Raw genomic sequence first — 17,292 nt, forward strand, 5'->3', positions numbered from 1 at the left:
GAACCCTGGAGGCGGAGCTTGCCATGTGCTGAGATCAAGCCACTGCACTCCAGCTTGGGTGACAGAGCGAGACTCCGTCTCAAAAAAAAAAAAAAAAAAAAATTTAACCTGTACTTAATACTATTTTTAAAAGTCAATTTCAGGTGAATTAAAGACCTAAATATAAAAAATAAAACTTTAAAACTTTAGAAGACAATATAGAAAAATATCTTTAAGATCCTGGAGGTAAGGATAGATTGTCTAAACAAGATGAAAAGTGTCAATACTTAAGGAAAAGATTGATAATTTAACTACCTAAAAATTAATGTAAATTTTTCTACATCGAAAGAGACCATAAAGCAAGTGAAAAGACAGGCTACAAATAGGAGATGTTTGTAACACATATAAATGACAACAGATTTGTGTCTGGAATTATATAAAGAGCTGTTGATTGAAAAGAATACGCTGTACAACAGAAAAATGACTCATGCCTGTAAACAGTTCACCTCTAACAGTTCAAACGTTATTCCTATTTAAAATGTTACTTTTACTCATTTTACTGAGAGAAAATCCCCAACACTCAAGTACTTTATGTTTTTTCTCTCTCATGTCCCCAAGGTGAGATCATCACAAATACTCAGTTTTAGGAATTACCTTAACAACTCTTCTTTGCAGCATTAGATTATGGTTAAGTAGGTAGAAAAAACTTTCACTACAGGTATAGAAATGCTGGATAAGATCTAACAAATATCCTTTTAAATGCATAGGTAAGGCCAGGTGCAGTGCCTCACACCTGTAATCCCAGCATGTTTAGAGGCCAAGGCAGGAGAAGAAAAAACCTAAATGATTTTCTCTTATGAGGATCCTATTAAATATTAAATGATGTTCTACCAGACTAATAAAGGAAATGTATATTTATACCTAGGGTGAGATACTATTTTACAGCCATCAGATTGACAAAAATTAAAATGACCGTATAAAGTGTTTGTGAGCGTGTGGAGCCAAAAGAACTCTTATCTATTGCTGTTAGAATTGTAGACTAGGACAACTGCTTTTGGCAGCCTGTGAGTGACACTAGCAAAGTCAAAGGGGTATGTGCCTTTTAGCTAGCAATCCGGCTCCCAGATATGTAAGGCTACAGAAATTTGCAAACTATCTCACAACAACACAACAACAGTTAATACAAAAGACTCCTTGTGATCCCCAAATATGCGGGAATTTTCTCATCACCAGCAATCAAGCAATCAATTCTGCAGCAAACATCAGTGAGGCGTCCTCCAATTCCATTCCTACACTACCTACCTGGAAACAATATCAGATCCCACAGGTTGAGGGCTCAATCCCCAAGACTGCCCCCTCACCCCGTTCAGATACCAGTTGCAGTCCAGGCCTCCATAACTTCTGACCAACCCGTCAGATGTGGTTCCTGCAGCCCTCTCTTTGGGTTCCATTAATTTGCTAGAGTGGCTCACAGAACTCAGGGAAACGCTTCCTTACATTTACCGATTTGTTACTAAGTATATTTTAAGTATATTTAAGTATATTTTAAAGGATAAAGAACCAGATGAAGAGATACATAAGATGAGGGCTGGGTACAGCGACTCACAGCTGTAATCCCAGCACTTCCAGAGGCTGAGGCAGGCAGATCACTTGAAGTCAGAAGTTCGTGACCAGCCTGGGCAATATAGGGAAACCCCGGTCTCTACTGAAAATGCAAAAAATTAACTGGGTGTGGTGGCACAGACTTGTAATCCCAGCTACTCAGGATGCTGAGGCACAAGAATCACTTGAAACCCGGAGGCCGAGGCTGCAGTAAGCTGAGATCACACCACTGCACTCCAGCCGAGGTGACAGAGCAAAACTGTCTCCAAAAAAAAAAAAAAAAAAAAAGGCCAGGTGCAGGGGCTCACTCCTGTAATCCCAACACTTTGAGAGGCTGAAGCAGGTGGATTACCTGAGGTCAGGAGTTCAAGACCAGCCTGACCTACGTGGTGACACCATGTCTCTACTAAAAATACAAAAATTAGCTGGGCGTGATGGTGGGCACCTGTAATCTCAGGTACTTGGGAGGCTGAGGCAGAAGAATCGCTTGAACCTGGCAGTGAGCCGAGATCGTGCCATTGATTGCACTCCCCGCCCCAGCTGACAGAGTGAGACTCCATCTCAAAAAAATAAAATGAAAAAAGAGAGAGACACATAGGATGAGGTCTGGGGGAAGGGGCGTGTACCATCTAGGAACCTCGATGTGCTCAGCTCCCCGGAAGCTCTCCAAACCCTATTATTTTGGGGTTTTATGGAGGCTTTATTACATAGGCAGGATTGATTAAACGGTTGGCCATGGTGATCAATTTAATCTTCAGCCCCCTCCCCTTCCTGGAGGTCATGTGGTAGGTCAGAAAGTCCCAATCCTCTCATCCTGCCTAGGTCTTTCTGGTGACCAGCTCCCATCCTGAAGCTGCCTAAGAGCTGCTAGCCATCAGTTCATCACTAGCATACAAAAAGATACCACTGTGGAGATTCCAAAGATTTTAGGAGTTGTACTCCAGAAAAGGAGATGAAGACCAAATATTTGACAGTATCACAGGAGGCATTCAGACACATAGCACCTACTTTGGAGGCTGAGGTGGGAGGATCACTTGAGCCCAAGAGATGAATACTGCAGTGAGCCAAGATCCCATTATTATCCTACAACCTGGGTGACAGAATGATACATCTATCTCAAAAATAAAAATAACAAAATCCCAATATAGTTGTGCTTTTCATTTTTCTTACTGTATAGGTGATGTTCAGCATCTTTATGTTTGTGTGAAAGCCTTTGAATTCTCCTTCTGTTAGTGATTGATCTCATTTGTTTAATTTTCCTGTGAGTTTTTGGTCTTTTTCCTTATTGATTTGTAAGAGCTTCTTTTTTTTTTTTTTTTTTTTTTAAATCCCTTTCTTTGTAAGAGCGTTTTATTTATTTGGGAAATTACCCTTTTGCCTATGTATTAAGGTAATGCTAGCTACTATAATAGATGAACCTACATAATAGAAGCTTATTTCTCAATATCAAATCCTATTGCTGATAGAACTCCTCTAAGTCAAAATCTAGGAAATGCTCTCCTTCGATTTTGTGGCTCTGCCATTCTCTTTTTTTTTTTTTTTTTTAAATGGAGCCTCGCTCTGTTCCCCAGGCTGAAGTGCATTGGCGCAATCTCAGCTCGCTGCAACCTCTGCCTCCCGGGTTCAAGCAATTCTCCTGCCTCAGCCTCCTGAGTAGCTGGTACTACAGGCACCGACCACCACGCCGGGCTAATTTTTTTTTTCTTTCTTTCAGACGGAGTCTCGCTGTGTCGCCCAGGCTGGAGTGCAGTGGCGCAATCTCGGCTCACTGCAAGCTCCGCCTCCCGGGTTCACGCCATTCTCCTGCCTCAGCCTCCCAAGTCGCTGGGACTACAGGCGCCCGCCACCACGCCCGGTGATGTTTTTGTATTTTCAGTAGAGACAGGATTTCACCGCGTTAGCCAGGATGGTCTCGATCTCCTGACGTCGTGATCCGCCCGCGTTGGCCTGCCAAAGTGCTGGGATTACAGGCGTGAGCCACCGCACCCGGCCCTGGCTAATTTTTTGTATTTTTAGTAGAGACGGGGTTTCACCGTGTTAGCCAGGATGGTCTCAATCTCCTGACCTCGTGATCTCCCCGCCTCGGCCTCCCAAAGTGCTAGGATTACAGGCATGAGCCATCGCTCCCGGCTCTGCCATTTTCAAACACTCACGAGATTTCTGTGTCTATCTGCATTAAGCCACCAGATAGGAAAAGGCTTTGGAGGATCAATTGTGACTTAAACAAACAACAACAAAAACAAAAACAGCAAGTTAAAGAGAGAAGGGAACATCCTCAACATGATACAGTGCATTTTGGCAAGCCCAAAACTACCATCATACTCAATGGTGAAAAACTAAAAGCTTTTCCTATAAAATAAAGGATGCCTACTTTTGCCACTTTTATTCATCATAGTATATGAAAGAAGGAAGAAGAAAGAAGGAGAAGAAGAAGAAGAGGAGGAGGAGGAGGAAGAGGATTTTGATGATGAGGAAACTGAGGGAAAAGTGCCAGTGAATAAATATATATGAGATACTTCTGCCAAGAATGCACAAAATTCAAAACAGAATGGCAAAGACTTCTGCCAAGAATGCATAAAATTCAAATCAAAATGGCAAAGACTCAAAAACCATCAACACCAAGATCAAAAAGACAAGAAGCTTTCAAAAAACAGGAAAAAAAACCTCCTAAAACACCAGAAAACCTAGTTCTGTAAAAGACATTAAAGCAAAAATGCAGATATAGAAAAAGGTGGTTCTCTTTCCAAAGTCGAAGCCAAGTTCATCAATTATGTGAAGAATTGCTTCCAGAAGACTGACCAGGAGGCTATTCAAGATCTCTGGCAGTGGAGGAAGTCTCTTTAAGAAAATAGTTTAAACAGTTTTTTTTTATAAGTTTTCCATCTTATTTCACTTTTGTTAACAGTTGATATTTGGCTGTCCTTTTATAATGCAGAATGAGAACTTTCCCTACTGCATTAATAAATGTTGTCCAGGTTCCATTGCCAAGAATGTGTTGTCCAAAATGCCTGTTTAATTTTTGTTGTTGTTGTTGGTTTGTTTGTTTTTTGAGATGGAGTCTCGCCCTGTTGCCCAGGCTGGAGTGCAATGACGCCATCTTGGCTCACTCAACCTCTACCTCCTGAGTTCAAACTATTTTCCTGCCTCAGCCTCCTGAATAGCTGGGATTATAGGCACCCCCCACCACACCCAGCTAATTTTTGTATTTTTAGTAGAGACAGGGTTACACCATGTTGGCAAGGCTGGTCTTGAACTCCTGACCTCGTCATCCACCCACCTCGGCCTCCCAAAGTGTTGGGATTACAAGTGTGAGCCACGTGCCCGGCCTAGTTTTTAAAGATGGAACTCCAGCCTTTACTTGGTTTTAAGTATGTATGGAATATTATGATAGGACATAGTAGTAGTGGGGGTCAGACATGGAAATGGTGGGGAGACAAAATTATACATATGAAATAAACTCAGTATTTTAATAAAGTAGCACATTTTCTATTGAAAAAAAAAAAAGTTCCCCAAATAACATTTAGTTGGTGAAATACAATCCTTTCTATGAAATACATAAAACAGGTGAGCGATCATGCATGTGAGGTTGGCCTGGCTGCACTAGGAATTCAGGGACAATTCAAGGCCATCTAATTCAGGCACGGTACTTGCATTTTGCTGCATCATGTTTTCTCTATGCCTATTTCAGTTGAGATCTTTTGGTTGAAAGAAACAAAGGTTAACTCAAGTGACCTCAAGGACACAAGGAAATAAAGGTTCTTGTGAAGAAATACAAAACTGGGAACTGTGGCATTGTTTTGCCTGCTAGGAACTGGCAACCCTAGCAACCCTAGCAACCCTAGGAATGTCAGCATCAAGAGCTTTTGTATCTTAGCTGTATTATTGAAGCAATAGCTGGATTAGTTCCTTTCTACACATCTGTTCTGTTCTTCTCTCTTTACCATATCTGACTTTGTCAGCCTCATTTTATTTCTTTAACTTATTTCCTATGCCAACTCATAGCTTCTTCTTTTTATAACTTTCTAACATGTACATGTGCATTACGGTCTCTTTAGCTTCTATTTAAATTTTGATCATGTAGTTTCAGCTTTTTTTTTTTTTTTTTGAGACAGAATCTCACTGTGTTGCCCAGTCTGGAGTGCAATGGCACCATCTTAGCTCACTGCAACCTCTGCCTCCCAGGTTCAAGTGATTCTCCTGCCTTGGGCTCCTGAGTAGCCAGGATTACAGGCTCCCGCCACCAAGTCAGCTGATTTTTTTGTATTTTTAGTAGAGACAGGGTTTCACCTTGTTGGACAGGCTGGTCTGGAACTCTTGACCTCAGGTGATCCGCCCATCTTGGTCTCCCAAAGTGCTGAGATTACAGGTGTGAGCCACAAAACCCAGCCAACCTTTCATAGTTAACTTTCCTCCTCTTTCCAAAGTCTCCAGTTCCAATTCTGCAAAGAGTAAATGTGCTTAGACCGGCTGATTTTTTTTTTTTTTTTTTTTTGAGACGGAGTCTTGCTCTGTCGCCCAGGGTGGAGTGCAGTGGCCGGATCTCAGCTCACTGCAAGCTCCGCCTCCCAGGTTTACGCCATTCTCCTGCCTCAGCCTCCTGAGTAGCTGGGACTACAGGCGCTCGCCACTACGCCCGGCTAGTTTTTTGTATTTTTAGTAGAGACGGGGTTTCACCGTGTTAGCCAGGATGATCTTGATCTCCTGACCTCGTGATCCGCCCGTCTTGGCCTCCCAAAGTGCTGGGATTACAGGCTTGAGCCACCACGCCCGGCCCGGCTGATATTTTTTGTATCAGTGTCACTGTGGTCAAAGGACTGGCTGTCCTTGGGACTGCATCCTGTTGTTTGTCCAGACAGCAGTGAGAGCAGTATAGGGTCAAGTGGTCCCAGCTGGGGATGTCTTTTGTGTCACTAAAACAGTTCTCTTGCAAGGGACTGTGGATGGGGCAGGCATCATGACTTACTTGTGTAACACACACACATGCTTCTCTCGTTGAAAAGACTTTTCTCTTTCTTTCTTTCTTTTTTTTTTTTTTTGAGACAAGGTCTCACTATGTCACCCATGTTGGAATGCAGTGGCATGATCACAGAATACTGCAGCCTCAACCTCCTGGGCTCAAGCAATCCTCCCACTTCAGCCTCTCAAATAGGACTACAGGTGTGCACCACATGCCCAGCTAATTTTGTTTATTTTCTGTAGAGACAAGTTTTCACTATGTTGCCCAGGCTCGTCTCTAGCTCCTGGACTCAAGTGATTCTCCTGCCTTGGCCTCCCAAAGTGCTGGGATTACAGGAGTGAGCTACCATGCCTGACCCTGAAAAGACTTTTTTTTCCTCTTCTTTTTATGAAGCCAACTGTGGAAATGTCTCATGACTCACCACAATAATTTTCCTCCAAGGTGCCTATTCTCAGGCTCAGTTAGAGGCCTGACCTCTTTATTGTAACCTGTATCACATTGTCTAGTAATCCTATCATCTTTGTGTCTCCTGTTAGATTGTGAGCATCTCACGCTCGGATCTGTAACCTTACAGTCTGTGGCCTCAGTGTATGATTACTAAAAAAGCAAGCTTTAACTTGATTGAAGTATTAGGCAGGGAGTATTATTCACTCCCTGAAGAAAAAGAAGGGAGTGGGGACGGATTATTCTTTTTGACAGTAAAGGTGTGCAGCTCAGTGACTCATGCCTGTAATCCCAGCACTTTGGGAGACTGAGGCGGGCAGATCACCTGAGGTCAGGAGTTCGAGACCAGCCTGGCCGACATGATGAAACCCCATCTCTATTAAAAATACAAACATTAGCTGGGCTTGGTGGGGCATGCCTGTGATCCCAGCTACTTGGGAGGCTGAGGCAAGAGAATCACTTGAACCTGGGGGTCGGAGGTTGCAGTTAGCCGAGAACGTGCCATTGTACTCCAGCCTGGGTGACAAGAGTGAAACTCTATCTCAAAAAAAAAAAAAAAGTTATCCTTATTAAGAACTGGCTTTTTGGCCAGGTGCAGTGGCTCACGCTTGTAATCCCAGCACTTTGGGAGGCCAAGGCAGGCAGATCATCTGAGGTCAGGGGGTTCGAGACCAGCCTGGCCAACATGGCGAAACCCCATCTCTATTAAAATACAAAGATTAACTGGGCGTGTTGGCACACACCTGTAATCCCAGCTACCTGGGAGGCTGAAGTAGGCGAATCACTTGAACCCAGGAAATGGAGGTTGCAGTGTGCTGAGATCATGCCACTGCACTCCAGCCTGGGTAACAGCGTGAGACTCTGTCTCAAAAAGCAAACAAACAAAAAACAACTGGCTTTGGTGGGAAAATGTATGCTATTTGGCAAAGGAGCAGCCTCAGCAGTTTCCCAAAGCTTATCTTCCTAAAACTCCTTGCGCAATGTCATTTAATCAAATGTTCCTGGTTGGTGAAATTTGTAAAACATTGCCTTAAAGAAAGTAAAGCAGGCTGGGTGTGGTGGCTCATGCCTCTAGTTCCAGCTACTCTAAAGGCTGAAGTCAGAAGACGGCTTGAGCCCAAGACTTCCAGGCTGCACTAAGCCACCCAGCCTGGTCCATAGAGTGAGATCTTGTCTCAAAAAACAAAGCAAAGTAAAGCAGTTTTCTTTACTGTAGAGGTTATCAAAATGTGGTCTGTCTACCCCCAGGTGTCTGAGTCCATTTCATGAAGTACATGAAGGTCTTAATTATTTTCATATAATACTAAGATGTTTGCTTTTTTCACTATGTGGAAAAAACACTATGTGGTATTATACTTCTACTGATGGTATAAAGGCAATAGTGGTTTATATTGCTGGAGCTTTAGAACAGCAAGGTAGTGACACTGTGATGGTTAGTTTCATTATTATTATTATTATTATTTTTTTTTTTTGAGACAGAGTCTTGCTCTGTCACCCAGACTGGAGTGCAATGGCACGATCTCAGCTCACCGCAACCTCCGCCTCCTGTGTTCATACGATTCTCTGCCTCAGCCTCCCGAGTAGCTGGGATTACAGACATGTGCCACCACGCCTGGCTAATTTTGTATTTTTAGTAGAAATGGGGTTTCTCCATGTTGGTCAGGCTGGTCTCGAACTCCTGACCTCAGGTGATCTGCCCACATCGGCCTCCCAAAGTGCTGGAATTACAGGCGTGAGCCACCATGCCCAGCCCATTATTATTATTTTGAGACAAAGTCTTGCTTTGTTGTCCAGGCTGCAGTGCAGCGGCGTAATCACGACTCATTGTAGCCTTGACATCCTAGGCTCAAGCAATTCTCCTGCCTCAGCACCTCCACCCACCTACTGTCCCCACCCACATCCACCTTCAACAACTGCTGTGACTACAGGTGCGTGCCACCAAACCCAGCTAATTTTTAAAAACTTTTTTGTGGAGACGGGGTTTCATTATGTTGCCCAGACTGGTCTTGAACTCCTGGGCTCAAGTGATCCACTCACCTAGGCCTCCCAAAGTGCTGGGATTATAGGCTTGAGCCACCGCGCCCAGCAATGGTTAATTTTAGATGTCAATTTGGCTAGGTGAAGGGAAGCCCAAATAGCTGATACACGATTTTTTATGGGTGTGTCTGTGAGCTGTTTCTGGAAAGAGATTAGCATTTGAATCAGTGGATTGAGTAAAGAAGATCTGCTCTCACCAATGTGGGTGGACACCATTCAACGGGCTGCAAATCAGATAGAACAAAAAGGCAGAGGAAAGGTGAATTCACTCTCCTCTGGAACTGGGACACTCTTCCGCTCCTGCCTTGGACATCTGAATTCCCAGTTATCGGGTCTTTGGACTCTGGGACTTGGAGCAGCAGCATCCCCAGGTTCTCAGGCCTTGAGCCTTAGATGGATAGTTAACCCATTCTGAGGCCAGCTTGCGGGTGGCTATCATGGGACTTCTCATAGTTATGTGAGCCAATTCCCCTAATAAATCCCTTCTTATCTATCTTTGATCTATCTATCTATCTACCTATCCAGCTATCTATATGCTATTGGTTCTTTCTCTCTGCAGAAACCTAATGCAGACACCAAACTTTACAGTAGTACTGCATATTGTACGTGTATAGTAGTAATTGCATTATTTACTGCCAACTACTCACAGTTTAAAAAGAGGCAGTTTTACTTTAAAATGTTCTCAATGAAGCAGAAAAAAATCATATCTTTTAAATATTCTGTGCAATATAGTGGGGAGCACACATAAAATAGTTCTACTCTTTACCACAATAAGATGATTGATATGAGGAAAGGCCTATGTGTGATTGTGTGAATTGCCATCTGAACTAACCACTTTTTCATGAACCGCTGTTTCTTACTTGAAAGAACAACCAACAAACTATTTTTGCTCATACTTGGTTACGTGGCAAACATTGACTCTAAAATGAAAATAATGAAACTCACTGTTAAGAAAACAGCTGATGGCATTTATTGCCAATGACAAGGTTCAAGATTTTAAGCAAAAATTAGAATTTTGGGAGACTTCTGTATACAACTGTGACACTGACAGCTTCCCAAGACATAAAGCTGATGAGACCGATGGTGTTATTGAGAAAAATAAATTTTTGGTATTGTATAATGAAATATGTCAACCTTTGGAAGATCTGAATAACTCAGTGAATCAATATTTTCTGAAGACATGCAGAAGTCAATAAAACCATGCATGAGTAAAAGATCCAATCAGAGGTCTAATGTAATCAATGAACTCCAATGTGACAAAGTATGAAAAGTTAATAGATAGGATTTCAATTTCTACACTGGAACTCACCTTGAAGAAACTACCACTTGTCAAGCTTTGGTGTAACGTAAGGAAGAATATCATCCACAACAATCTGAAAAGGCTGTTAAAATACTCCTCCTTTTTCTAACTACCTCATCTGTGTGAGGCCACATTATCTTCAAATACTTGAACCAAAATAATATATTGCAACAGAGTAAATGCAGAATCAAGATGCACAATCCAGCTGTCTTCTACCAAGCCAGACATTAAAGATATTTGCAACAATGTCACTCTTTCACTGTTTTTTTTTTAAAATTATAGTTATTTTTAATTAAAAATATTTATAAGGCTGGTTGTGGTGGCTCACACCAGTAATCTCAACACTTTGAGAGGCAGAGGCGAGAGGATTGCTTCAGTTCAATCGTTCGAGACCACCCTGGGCAACATGGTGCAACCCCATCTCTACAAATAATATGAAAAAACGAAAAAAAATTAGTCAGGCGTGGTGGCACACACCTGTAGTCCCCGCTACTTGGGAGGCTGAGGAAGGAGAATCACTTCAGCCCAAGAGTTAGAGGCTGCAGTGAGCTATGATTGCACCACACTGCATTCCAGCCTAGGTGACAGAGCCTGTCAGAAAAACAAAAACAAAAACAAAAAACAGATTAAAAAAAAACAAGGCTGGGCATGGTGGCTCATGCCTGTAATCCCAGCACTTTGGGAGGCCGAGGTGGGCGGGTCAAGAAGTCAGGAGTTCAAGACCAGTCCAGCCAGCATAGTGAAACCCCATCTGTACTAAAAATACAAAAAATCAGCCGGGTATGGTGGTGTGTGCTTGTAATCCCAGCTACTCGGGAGGCTGAGGCAGGAGAATCAGGTGAATCCAGGAGGTGGAGGTTGCAGTGAACTGAGATTGTGCCATTGCACTCCAGCCTGGGTGACACTGCAAGACTCCGTCTGAAACAAACAAACAAACAAAAATTAAACATATTTTTTGTGAAATGTTATAAAATATTGGTAATGTGTGTGCTAGTTATCAATTTCTTATCTCTCAGCTATAAAGCCACCTTCCTTTGCTGTCCTTTGTAATAGTGGAGCCTAGACCCTGTCCTGATAACGTTTCTTTGCCCACTGGTGAAATGTGAAGTTGCGTCAACAGAAGTCACTGAAGTGTTTCATAGAGCGAGAGCAGTAGGTAGCTACTTGGCTTCTGGATTCTGGTACTCCATTATTATTTATTATTTAGTGCACATGAACCCCACTTACTCCCTCCAGCCAGCTTTCTCCATCTTCAATGGCTTTATAGACCTGCAATGGGCCATTATGTCTGGCAAATTTCTTCAGTCAGCCGGCTAGTATTCCAGGCTCTTTTCAAGAGGTCTACTCCTCAGCCCTGGGGAATGGCCCTCTGCCAGTCCTTGGTTTTACTTATTGTCCACTCTCCCTCTGGAGGGAGTATGTGCCTTTTTGCACCTGCCACTTCTTGATGCCTCGGGCTCCTCTTCTACCCTGTTTAGAGTTAATTGCCATCTACTAGCTAATCTTTTTTTTTTTCTTTTTAAATACAAAGTCTCACTCTGTTGCCCAGGCTGCAGTGTAGTGGCATGATCTCAGCTCACTGCAACCTCCGCCTCCCGGGTTCAACCAATTCTCGTGCTTAGCTGGGATTATGGGTATGCGCCACCATGCCTGGCTAATTTTTGTATTTTTAGTAGAGATGGGGTTTCGCCATGTTGGGTAGGCTGGTCTTGAACTCCTGACCTCAAGTGATCCGCCCACCTTGGCCTCCCAAAGTGCTGGGATTATAGGCGTGAGCCACCGTGCCCAGCTACCAGCTAACACTTCTTTATATTAAAATATCACTCTTTAGATAACTAACGCAGTAACTGTCTCCTGACTGGATCCTAGCTATAGAACATGTAATGAGGCTTGTATAGTTATTCTAAAACAAACTAATTAAAAATTTATACTTTTCTCAGTTTTAATTTCTAACATGGTAAATAGTGATAGATATAGTCCATATAAAGAAAATATTTAACACTTTTAAAAGTGTAAAAATAGGCCTGGTATGGTGGCTCATGCCTGTAATCCCAACACTTTGGGAGGCCACGACAGGTGGATTAGGTCAAGAGTTCTAGACCAGCCAGGCCAACATGGTGAAACCCCATCTCTACTAAAAATACAACAAAAATATAACCAGGCGTGGTGGCTCCTGCCTGTAATACTAGCTACTCGGGAGACTGAGGCAGAAGAATTGCTTGACCCCGGGAGGCAGAGGTTGCAGTGAACCGAGATCGCGCCACTGCACTCCAGCCTGGGTGATAGAGCGAGACTCCACATCTAAACAAATAAATATGTTTTAAAATAAATAAATAAAGTGTAAAATTTTCACGAGATGAAAAAGTTTGAGGGGCGGGTCCAGCGGCTCATGCTTGTAATCCCAGCACTTTGGGAGGCTGAGGTGGGAGCTTTGCTTAGGCAAGCCAAGGAGTTCAAGACCAGCCCGGGCAACAAGGTGAGACCTTGTCTCTCTTAAAAATAATAATAAAAAATAAAAATGTTGAGAACTGCCGCTTTACTGCAAGTCTTCTCTGAGTCTTTGATACACTAAAGCACATTGCAAATCTGAATTTATACCCAAGTCTAATATATATAAAGCTGTAGGAGGCAGTGAGGTTGACAACTTGTAAGTCTTGAAAACTTGAAATCTTTCTTTTTCCTGGTTCAGAAGTTCCTCTTTAAAAAATAGAAGAAAGAGATCACACCTTATCAGATAACAATGTAATTAAAATGTAATATATTTGCTGGAATTACTTGACCGTGAAGGGAAGATATGATGGAAAGCTTGTTGATGCTTAAAAGATGAAGTGTCTCTGGAGAGCAGCAGCTGGGAAAAAATAAAAGAGAGGTGATGGTAGGTGAGAGATTTTAGCCCAGTTACAATGAAACCTCACAGTAGTGTGTCAGAAACTGCAAGTTAAACAGTAAAATAACCCAGGCCCTTTTGTTAAGGAACTTAAAGTGTCCTGGGAAGACAGGGAAGTAATGAATATACCAGGAAGTAATGAATATACACAATGAAGGACATTTGTTGGGAAGAGGGTCAAGGAAGACTTTCTTGGGAAAAGCTCTTCCGCTACCTCATTGCCTGGCAAGAGGCGCATGGTGTCATGAGGAGATCAGTGTGGGAAGACAGGGGTAGCTAGAGTGACGCCAAGCAGAGGTCACATCTCAGGACGGAACTTCTATTCTATATTAGGATTTTACTCTTGAGGCATTGGAAGCGTGTGGCAGGGTGTCTGAGGGGGCCATAAAAAGTTTTTTTTGTTTGTTTTGTAGAGACAGGGTCTTGCTATGTTGCCCAGGCTGGTCCCCAACTCCTGGGCTAAAGGAATCCTTCTGCCCCGGCCTCCCAAAGTGCTAGAATTACAGGCATGCACCATGATGCTTGGCCAGAAAGTTTTTACCTACGGAAGAACAATTAAATGTTTATTTTAGAGAGGCAAACAAACAATTAAACCACTTGAGAAACTACTGTATCAAGAACACGACTAGGAAGCATGTTATTGTTATTATTCAACATTTTTCTGGAGCTATAACTAATCAATACAATAATACTACAAAAACACATAATCTACAAATTTATTCATTCAAGGCTGGGCGTGGTGGCTTATGCGTATAATCTCAGCACTTTGGGAGGCCGAGGCGGGTGGATCACCTGAGGTCAGGAGTTCGAGACCAGCCTGACTAACATAGTGAAACCCCATCTCTACTGAAAATACAAAATTAGCCAGGCGTGTAATTAGCTGCACGTGGTGGTGGATGCCTCTAATCCCAGCTACTGCAGAGGCTGAGGCAGGAGAATCACTTGATCCCAGGAAGTGGAGGCTGCAGTGAGCTGAGATTGTGCCATTGCACTCCAGCTTGGGGAACAAGGGCAAAACTTCGTCTCAAAAAAACAGAAAAAATTCAGTCAGCCAGCAAATATTTATTAAGCACTTACTATGGGCCAGGCACTGTAAGAATACAGCAATCAGCAATGAACAGCAGTAAGAAGATCCCTAGCTTCAGAAATAATCATTCTGGAAGAGAAAAAGTTGAAATCCTTCTGGTCTGTCAGCATTTCATCTAGTAACTCTTTGATCTCGGCTTCCTGACTTCACTCCTTTTGCTTGTTTTCACCCGCCTCTGCAGCCTCTCCTACTTCACTAGTTCCCTTTATTGACTTCTTTTTCTATGCTACTGCTAAATGCTGAGGTTTGATGTGGGTTCTTCTCTCTTCCCCACACCTTTTCTTTGTTAGTGATAACACTCAATCCCATCACTTTAAGTAACATCTATACTGTGTCAGGAGGTGCGGGCATCGGGGTAACGTAAAACCTAGACTGCATTTCACTTTCAAGTTCCTTTTGATCTTTCCCATCAGAGCTGTTTCACCTCTAGTCTTCCCCATCACTGTGAATAAAATCATAAAATCACCCTCCACCCAAGTTCTTAAGCAGGAAATGTTGGAGACGTTCATAACTGTTCACTCCCTCAGCTACTTTATTTAATCTACCGCTAAGATCCATAGGTTTTTACCTCTGTGGATTGTGCTTTTTGCACTGCAGTTTTGCATTGTTGAAATGTGCCATCTGAGTCAGGGGCGGTGGCTCACACCTGTAATCCCAGCACTTTGAGAGGCTGAGGCTGACACTTTGGGAGGCTGAGGCCAGGAGTTTGAGACCAGCCTGGACCACATGGCAAAATCCCATCTCTACTAAAAAGACAAAAATTAGCCAGGTGTGGTGATACACACCTGAAATCTCAGCTACTTGGGAGGCTGAGGCAGGAGGATCACTTGAACCTGGGAGGCGGAGGCTACAGTGAGCCGAGATTATGCCACTGCACTCCAGCCTGGATGACAGAGCAAGACTCCATCTCAAAAAAAAAATTTTTTTTTAGTCAGATTCTCATCCTGTTGCCCAGGTTGGAGTACAGTGGTGTGATCTTGGCTCACTGCAGCCTCAACCTCCCTGACTCAAGCGATCCTCCTGCCTCAGCTTCCTTAGTAGCTGGGACTACAGGCACATGCCACCACACTTGGCTAACTTTTTAAAATTTTATTGTAGAGATGGGGTTTTACTATCTTGTCCACGTTGGTCTCGAACTCCTGAGCTCAAGTGATCCGCCCACCTTGGCCTCCTGAAGTGCTGAGAATGTAGGCATGAGCCACCGCACTCTGCCGAAAACCATTTCTTCTAGTAGAATGGTAACTGACGATGTAAAAGAAATGAGTTAGAAAAATCACTATTTTGCAGCCATCATAGTGATAATTAATTCAGCTAAGAGTCATGAATGGATACTAAACTTAATAGGTGAAATCTTAATGAAGAACAGGATATTTTCATAGTTGCAAATATGTTTCACATGTTTATTATTAATTACAGAGAGGAAAAATATAACTTTAAATAAGAATCCTGGCAGATATCATCACGAATAAATGGCTACGTTTAGTGTAAACGATGGTAAGATAGACCTACATCTTATGTCTCCTAATGTGATACGAAAGTCATAACATCATTTATATAGTATCCTGTCAAAATGCATAACCTCAACTGGGCATGGTGGCTCATGCCAATAATCCCAGCACTTTAGGAGGCTGAGGAAGGAGGATCACTTGAGTCCAGGAGTTTGAGAACAGCTTGGGCAACATAGCAAAACCCCATCTCTTAAATTAAAAAAAAAAAAAAAATTAACTGGGCATGGTAGTGCACAACTGTAGTCCCAGCTACTTGGGTGGCTGAGATAAGAGGATTGCTTGAACCTGTGAGGTCAAAGCTGCAGTGAGCCATTATTGTGCCACTCTACTCCAGCCTGAAAGACAGAGCAAGCGAGATCCTGTCTCTTAAAAAAAAAAAAAAAAAGTCTGGCGGGTGACTCACACCTGCAATCCCAGCACTTTGAGAGACTGAGGTGGGCAGATAACCTGAGGTCAGCAGTTCAAGATCAGCCTGTCCAACGTGGTGAAACCCCTTCTCGACCAAAAATATAAAAAATTATCTGGGTGTGGTGGTACACTCCTGTAATCCCAGCTACTCGGGAGGCTGAGGCAGGAGAATCACTTGAACCCAGGAGGTGGAGGTTGCAGTGAGCCAAGATTGTGCTGCTGCACTTCAGCCTGGGCGACAGAGCGAAACTCCGTTCAAAAAAAAAAAAAAAAAAAAAAAAGATGTATATATTATCGAAGTATTTAGGGGTAAGGGAAGGGGCATGTCACAACTTATTTAAAAGTAGTTCAGGATCAAAGGTGTGTATAGAATTGGTTCTCATTATTTAAGGTAGTTATGTTCTTTAAAGGCACAACTAACACTGAATTAGCCAACACTGAACTGCTGCTCCTACAGGAAATACAGTTAAGCTCCTTCGAGCCTCTCGTCATGACATTTTTGACCACTGACCAATACCTGACCTTATTTCATGTGTGTTTCTGTTTAAAGACACTTTATTCAATATAGATTGTTGATTCATTAACATTGAACTAAGTCAACAGCACTATAACTCATGCTTGAAGAAGCTTCTCTAACGTGTGCGTTATCTCTTTGTAAGCACAGCTTCTTTGCACTTAGGAACACTAAACAGATCTTCAACACTTTGCCTGGGGGCTGTTTTATACAGCAAAATCACCAACAGAAAGCACAAAAATGTGACAAACATGCACTAAGTAGACTACCAAAAAAAGGCACTTGTTTACAGTATAAGAGTGAAAATAAGAGGCAGAGTGTTACCTTTTTCAGTCTCAGCTGGAAATATGCGGATCAGGCAACTCAAATTTGTATTGCTCTATGCATATCTACAAAACATAGCAAAAGTGCTTTGATGGATGATTGATTTGGGGGTTATGAATACATTTTAGCAAGTAGAAAAATTCACAAATACAGAATCTACAAATAATGAGGACTGAAGGTGTGTGTGTTTGTGTGTGTATACACCTACATACAGACACATATATACACATGGAAAGAGAGAGCAA

This window comes from Theropithecus gelada, chromosome 18 (genome assembly GCF_003255815.1).
Source record: "Theropithecus gelada isolate Dixy chromosome 18, Tgel_1.0, whole genome shotgun sequence".
Taxonomy (NCBI): domain Eukaryota; kingdom Metazoa; phylum Chordata; class Mammalia; order Primates; family Cercopithecidae; genus Theropithecus; species Theropithecus gelada.